The sequence below is a fragment of the Enhydra lutris genome, unplaced genomic scaffold (assembly GCF_002288905.1).
Source record: "Enhydra lutris kenyoni isolate GAN:26980312 unplaced genomic scaffold, ASM228890v2 scaffoldscaffold13, whole genome shotgun sequence".
In the NCBI taxonomy this organism is placed as follows: Eukaryota; Metazoa; Chordata; class Mammalia; order Carnivora; family Mustelidae; genus Enhydra; species Enhydra lutris.
In genome coordinates this window covers 30,757,034-30,764,442 of record NW_019154097.1, presented here as the reverse complement: position 1 = coordinate 30,764,442, position 7,409 = coordinate 30,757,034, and the positions used below count along the sequence as shown (strand labels likewise).

The following is a 7,409-nucleotide window of genomic DNA, read 5'->3' as shown; positions in this document are numbered from 1 at the left end:
CAGTGAATCTCCGCAGAGCCCCCAGAACTGATCTGTAAACCAAAGCATTGGTTTAAGATTTTCTGGTTGGTTAATGCTGTGCTTCCCGACCACCCACCAAACTCACCTTATTAGAAACAATACATTTGCTTAAAAAATTTCTTCACATTTGGGGAGCGTGGGTGGCTCAGTGGGTTAAAGCCTCTGCCTTCCACTCAGGTCATGATCTCAGGGTCTTGGGATCAAGCCCCGCATCGCATCAGGCTCTCTGCTCAGCAGGGAGCCTGCTTCCCTTCCTTTCTCTCTGCCTGCCTCTCTGCCTACTTGTGATCTCTGTTGGTTAAATAAATAAATAAAATCTTTAAAAAAAATTTCTTCCCATTCAATGTTATTTTAATTTGAAAAAATACTATATTGCTCTGAGATTGTGTACTTCCTGGGGGCTTCCTTAAAATAGTTTGAATGGATGTTTGACTAATTTACTGTTGTCCTGAAATTGCTTTGTACCATAGGAGTGTAAATGCTTATGTTTTCCCTCTGGAAACAAAAAATCTATTTCAAAAGGAGAGGAAACCAAAATGGGGGGAATAGCAGGGAAACATATTCACATATATAAAATATTAAGAGCACACATTTGCAGAGAAACTAGAAGGTGCTTCTGTTTTCCCACAGCTCTGTCAGGGCTTGAAAGAGCATGACTTTCATCCTATTATGTTTACTCTCAGCTTGTTGTCATAGGCTTAGCTAAGTGGTATTTTCCGTGTATAAATTCTGCTTATACAAAATAAGATTTCCAATTGCTTCATTCATGTGCACATTTTGAGCATCTTTTCCTTTAACACACGTTTTACCAAGTATTTATGGTGTTTTAAGATTTTAGTATCAAGGGGCACCTGGGTGGCTCAGTTGGTTGAGCGACTTCCTTCGGCTCAGGTCATGATCCCGGAGTCCTGGGATCGAGTCCCGCATCAGGCTCCCAGCTCCATGGGGAGTCTGCTTCTCCCTTTGTCTCCTCTCATGCTCTCTCACTCTGTCTCTCTCGAATAAATAAAAAAATTAAAAAAAAAAGATTTTAGTATCAAAAGAAATAACAGACGTTCCTTTCCTTATGGCCTGTGAAGGAGACAGATACATGTTCAAAGAACAGAAAATGTGATAAATGTTGAATACAGAAAATGAAGCTCTTCATGTGGTCTAATAGGGAGAGGTGTTCTGGGAAAGCTTCCTGGAGGAAGCAGTATATGAATTGGGTCTTCAAGAATGAATGGAATATACTTAGAATTGGCTACAATGCCACGCACACACACGTGTATTAAAAGCACTTGGGGGTTGGGGCACCTGAATGGCGTAGTCAGTTGGGCAGCTGACTCTTGTTTTTGGCTCAAGTGGTGTTCTTCAACTGATACTGAGATTTAAGTAAGATTGAGCCCCGTGTTGGGCTCTGCACTCAGTATAGAGTCTGCTCAGGACTCTGTCTCCCTCTGCCCCTTCCCCACTAAAAATAAATAAATATATTTTTTAAAAAAAGCACACTGGGGCTTATCCTTTTATAATACTGCCACATGTTGTAAAGAAACCTAAGATTGCCACTAGAGAGGCCACCAGGTGTCCTGGTGACCTCTCTAGCCATCTTAGAACTTCTAACCGTCTGGCTGCCATTGACTGAGAGGGAAGACTGGCAGAAGAACTGCCCACCAACACATAAAATCTTAAGGAAAAATAAATAAAAAAAGAAGGAGGAGGAGGGGAAGAAGGAAGAGGAGGAGTAGAGGAGGAGGAGGTGCACGAAGGGAAGTTGACTGAGTAGAAAGGGATAGGACAACTGAAGTTTGCGCAGGAATTGTGGAAAGCAAATGCATAAGGCCCTGGTTCTTGCTGCTTATCTTGGTGTACTAGACCATAAGACCTGACATTTACAGAACACTTCCTGTATGCCAGACAATGTTCTAAGAAGTCTCCACACAGTATCTCATTGAATCCTCACAACAACGTAGGTAAAGGAACTGAGATACAGAGAAAACAAATAACTTACTGGAGGCACACAGCTAATGGGTGTCTTTGAACCTTTGTCCATTGCCCCTGTTCTAGTCCTGGAGACCAGAAGAAAAGGAACCTCCATCCTCTACTATGGTCTCCTCCTTGCAATTGGTCTGTTTACTCTCTTCCTCATCTGCCTACCTTCCTAACACCGTTCCAGTTGGTTTCCTTTTCACCCTATGTCTATCCATCATCCTGGGAGTCTTTGAGGTCCTCGTGGCATCTCAGTTCCTTGACTGTCTCTCTCTCTCTCTTTTGTTTTAGATTGTATTCATTTATTTGAGAGAGAGAGAGAGAGAGAGAGAGAGAGCCAGGAGAGGGGCAGAGGGGATTTTCCCAAGCAGACTCCGCACTGAACGTGGAGCCTCATGTGGGGCTCAATCTCACAACCCTGAAATCACGACCCAAGCTGAAAACAAGAGCCCAGTGCTTAACCAACTGAGCCACCCAGGTGCCCCTGTCTCACTTTCAATAATTTTCCCCTCCATTCTACTTCAGTCAGGACCTCACTCTCACATGGCTCTTTATCTGAGGTTATGAAGACATCATCTCTGAGGATAACCTTCATCTTCCTGCCTTACTTCACTAGTGAACTTTATCACATATGTTCTGGGACCTACAGGCTAGTGACATGAGCCTTTCTGGAATCCTCTTATATACACCTAGCCAGCATCCATTCTGTGGCCCTTTAAAAAGTACTCTAGGGGGCCTGGGTGGCTCAGTGCGTTAAAGCCTTTGCCTTCGGCTCGGGTCATGATCCCAGGGTCCTGGAATGGAGCCCGCATTGGGCCCTCTGCTCAGTGGGGAGCCTGTTTCCTCTCCTCTCTCTCTGCCTGCCTCTCTGCCTACTTGTGATCTCTCTCTGTCAAGTAAATAAATAAAATATTAAAAATAAATAAATAAAAAGTACTCTAAAAAGCTAAGGTCCTTAGCTTTTCAAGGTCCTCCTTGACCCCATCACACCTGCTGGTAAACCTGTTTCTTATGATTAAACCAATTTCTTACTCTTTGTGTACCTGTATCTTGACCTTTGAAACTAACAGTTTTAGAAAAATCACACAAACCGTTACATTAGTATCATCATAAATCCAGAGTTTCCATTCTCAGTGGAGTGCCCAACATTGTCCTTGAAATCTTTTCATATTTCCCTGTACTCCAACTTGCCCACTAATTCAAATTCAATCAAACTTGACTGTAAGTTTCATGAGGGCAGAGTCCCTATCTGGTTTTTTCACCACTGAATCTCCAGTGCCCAGGATAAACTTAATACATATGCACTCGATCAGTATCTGTTCACTGACCGAGGTGTAGTCATAATGTAAGCATATTATGTAAATGTTAGCAAATGTCAGCTATGTGTCAGGCTCTTTTCTATGCAAGTTGTATGTATGAACTCATTTAATCCTCATGACAACCCAGTGAGGTTAGTTAGGACTTGTCATTCCCATTTTACAGAGAAGGAAATTTATAGGGGCTACTTGAAGTATGAAGTCACAAAACTAGTGAAAGGTACAGTTCCTTAGAACCTGTACAAGCTTAGAGGGTCCAGCTGATTTCAGTTTTAGATAGTTTGAGTTTTATATGTCAGAGGGACAAACAGCAGCTCTGCTTCAGACTGGAGTTCAAGAGGAAAGTGAAAATGAAGATTAATATTTAGGAGGGGACAGCTAGCCTGGTGACCTTAGAAAACAGGATTTTCAAATCGTGTTCACACACTTTGGTTTAGCAGAGCACCTCCAACAGGTCCCCAGTGGAACTGTGGTGTTGTGTGTGCAAGAAAGCATTTGGGTGTCAAGGTTCTTTTTTTCCCATGTATGAGCTAAGAGATCAGTCACGTATTTGGAAACAAGAGGGAGGATACATGGTGTGTTTGTTGGTGACTTTAATATTGTGTAATTATGCGCCAGGGTTGAAATTCAGCCTTGTTTGTTTGTTTGTTTGTTTTCCTTTTGCTAAGGTGCATTTTTAAGAAGTTTTCTGGGCTATCTCTCAGAAGAGAGATCCTATCACTGCACTACTTGAGTCGTCCTTTCCCTTTCACGGTGTCTTCCCCTGGTTCTGTCAGGAGAGAGACGGCCAACAGTGAGCTCCTTTTCTGTGCAAGTCCTCTTATCTCACGGAAACCTCCCTTCAGTTCTTTAAAAAAAATTTTTTTTTTCACTTATTTTTTGAAGTATAGTTGACACACAATTCTCTGCAGTTCTTGAGGAAGACAGTTATTTCCATTTTAAGGTAACAAGGGTAATAACTAATATTTACTGGGCATTTATGCGTCAGGCACAGTGCGAAGTGCTTTACAAGCATCATCCCATTCCATTTTCACAGGAATACTCTAGAACTGGAACTACTATATGGATGAGAAAACCGAGTCAAGAGAGGAGAAGGGTCATTTCCGAAGCTACACAACCAGTTATGTTTGGCATTAGAACCCAAGTTTTTGCGACCCAGACGTAAAGCTGTCTCGTCACCCATTTCTGGATGAATTGAGAACTTTCTTCCATAGGGAAAGGAGATGGAGATTTGAAGGAGAACCCTAATGTTGATTTCTATGCGACGCAAATACACGGGTTGACACGTCCGCCAGATTCCCAGCTAACAATCTGTGACTCAGGCCTTAACCGGACCGCAGAAGTGCAGCGCATGCGTACGGCCTCCCGTTCGGCCCCGCCCCCTGGGAGAGCTTCGCTCCTTGCTCTCTGCTCTGGGGCTTGCGCACTACGTCCCCAGCCAGCGGCTTCTTCCCGGTCGGGGACTTCCGGTGCGCGAGGTGCGGTTCCGGGTCGTGGCGCGGCTCGGGGTAACAAGGCTGCTGCTTGGCCGGCCGGCGGCGGCGACCAGTGGGGGCATGAGGGCGAGCCGGGAAAAAGGCAGTTGAGCCGGCGGGGAGGAGCGCCAGTTCCGGAGGATTCCGAGAGTGCGGAGCTCGGGTCAGGGGCCGGGAGGCGCGGGGAAGCCGGGCCCTTCCCTCAGGAGCGTGTCCCGGAGCCGACCCGGCCCGTAGTGTGGCAGCAGCTTCAGGTAAAGGTTGCCCCAGCCGCTAGCTCCCTCGCACACCCTCCCGCCAGCCCACCCGAGGAGCCCAACCCTCCTCACTCCTCCGCTCTGGGCGCTGCCCCGGGGGGTAGCCTCCCTGGCCCTTGTCTCCATTGAGCATCCGTTTCTTCGTCCTTTCCAGAACTGGAGGGTGCTGTGAGCCTGACAGCTGGGTGTGTGATTGGGGGAGGAGAAGGCAGTGGACTGGGTCGTGCTGGGTGGGGGAAGGGTTGGCTCCGCGGGCAGTTTCTGACCCTACCACTCGGCAACATGTAGGTGTCCTAATCTTCATAACATGCAAATTGTTTTTAAAGCATTGTCTTTGTGGTCCCTGTTTCCTTAGCTCTCCTTCTCCCCAGTTGTCCCGAAGGAGTAAGCAGCCTCGCAAAACTTTTTTCTAGCTGGAGTGCTGCTGGAACTTGGATTCAGCTTTTTATGAGAATGGCAAGGAGTCTTCTAAATCTGGTGAAGGCTAAAAAAAAAAAAAAAAGTAGTTTAAACAAGATTATTACTTTAACTGAAGACCCAAAAGTTGACTCACAAATTGGTTAAAATTTTATTTGGAATGCATGCAAGTAATTCTTGAAGCCCGTTAGGGTACATGGCACTGCGCAAAGCATCACATTATAAACCAAAACCAGCAAAGTTAAAAACTTCCCCAGGTTAAACAGATGGAGACAGATCTTAACACACATCAGTTAAAACAAAGTCAGCATTCTCATTGTATTTTTCACAAGTAAAAGGGGAGGATTGTTAATTTAAAAGCCTAGTACAAGAGGAAACGTTAGCACCGTTTTTTTATTCCTCATTTTGTGGCCCCACACAAGGTGCTTAGTAAATGGTGAAAGAGTTCTTGATGAAGTGTTGATTATTGTGTTCATCTTTTTCAGTTTACACACTTCCAAGTTTGCCGGAGCTTGTAAGGCATGCTAGTGGCCACTTTGTCATTTAGCGTTGTGGTCATATCTACTTTTAATGACTGTGATGCCAGACAGTACTCACATTATATACCTCTTGATCTAGCTCCAGCTATGCTTGAAAAAGTCCCCTTCCTTAATTCCCTACCCGATTCTTTACTCTAGGTAAGTAGGACCTCAAATCTCCTTTGTTTTCTTTTTGTCCATTGTTTTTTGGTAGGACAGTATCCCTGCCTAGGCCTCTCCTTTTCTGTTTCCACTTACTGAGATGTTACCTGGGGCCCAGAAGAAATTGGTTTCCCTCAATCAGTTCGATACAACCCCAGTTGGAAATGATTTCTTTTCTGGGATCCTAGAAATACTCATTCTAATAATCTCACTTAGCAAATATTTACTGAGAATGTATGGGTAAATAAGATTCAGTCTTTGCCTGCAGGGTGCTCTATTTAGTGAAAGAGATAAGGAAATAATTCCAAGACAGAGTGATAACTACACTGTGTGAAGGTTCTTTCTGTGATACAGCAACAGCACAGGAGGGGTGGGTCAGTAAGTTTTGAGGGGTGTGTTATGGTCAGGTAATGCTTCATAACATGGGGTTAACTAAGTTATTTACTATGTGCTGAAACTACATATAGTTTTCTCTTATTTAGTCATTTTAACCTCAATTTACAGATTAGGAAGAGTCAGGATAAATTTTACATCTGGTATGAGACAGAGGCAGGATTCAAACCCAGGTCTGTCTGATGCCTGCATCTGTGCTTTTTTTCGTTATATGCTTTGCCTTCTTTCTCACACACTATAACATTATATAAAACTACATATTGAAGAAACTATAAATGAGAAAAACTATGAGTGTCAAAATCAGTGGTACAGATAGCCCTTTAAATGTAGAAAAGACTATGATCTTCCAAGGTCAGAAGGTGGTAGGTGGGTCAGTTCAACTTTGAATAGGAGCATGGAAGACCTATAGAGAGTAACATGGACTCTGGATTCAGTTCCTTGTCCCTCCTCTTACTTCTTGACTTTTGGGACGTTTCTTAATTCCGGTCATTATTTTCCTCAAGTGTGGGTAGGGTTAGAGGGAAAATATTGATCTCATGGAATGTAGTGAGTATTTAATGAGCTTATGTGGATAAAGGGCTTGATACATGGTTAAGGTCCCCTGAAAGGATAGTTGTAAGATGCAAAGATGCAATGTCTATGATGGTTTTAGAGCGGCAAGTAGACCAGACTGAATAAAGCAAGCCGTTGCTGCTTATAGTGGGGATACTGGGAGGTAAATTGGAGGGTCTATAGGGGTCAGAGTCAGTGAGGGCTTTAGCGTCAGTCAAGAGAGGTAAAGTCCAGTTTCTGCTCATAATTTTTCCAGTTAATAAATGCTCTGATGATCTCTGATTCATTCAGCAGTGCCAGGGAAAGTGTTAGACCCTGGAGATGCAAAAA

The 7,409-nt window shown here is 44.0% G+C and overlaps 1 protein-coding gene across 10 annotated transcripts in view; it reads left to right on the top strand.

Annotated features, from left to right (window-relative positions):
• Positions 1 to 4,805: 4,805 nt before the first annotated feature.
• LOC111145709 (mitogen-activated protein kinase associated protein 1) overlaps positions 4,806 to 7,409 on the top strand; it is a 250,961-nt gene continuing 248,357 nt past the window's right edge. For 8 of the 10 annotated variants that reach the window (XM_022500841.1, XM_022500849.1, XM_022500848.1 and 5 more), the window contains exon 1: positions 4,806 to 5,034. The gene's annotated coding sequence lies outside the window, so the exon portion shown is untranslated. Of the gene's footprint in view, positions 5,035 to 6,638; positions 6,701 to 7,409 lie in introns of those variants that run through there. The other 2 variants (XM_022500850.1, XM_022500852.1) reach the window with 2 other exon arrangements.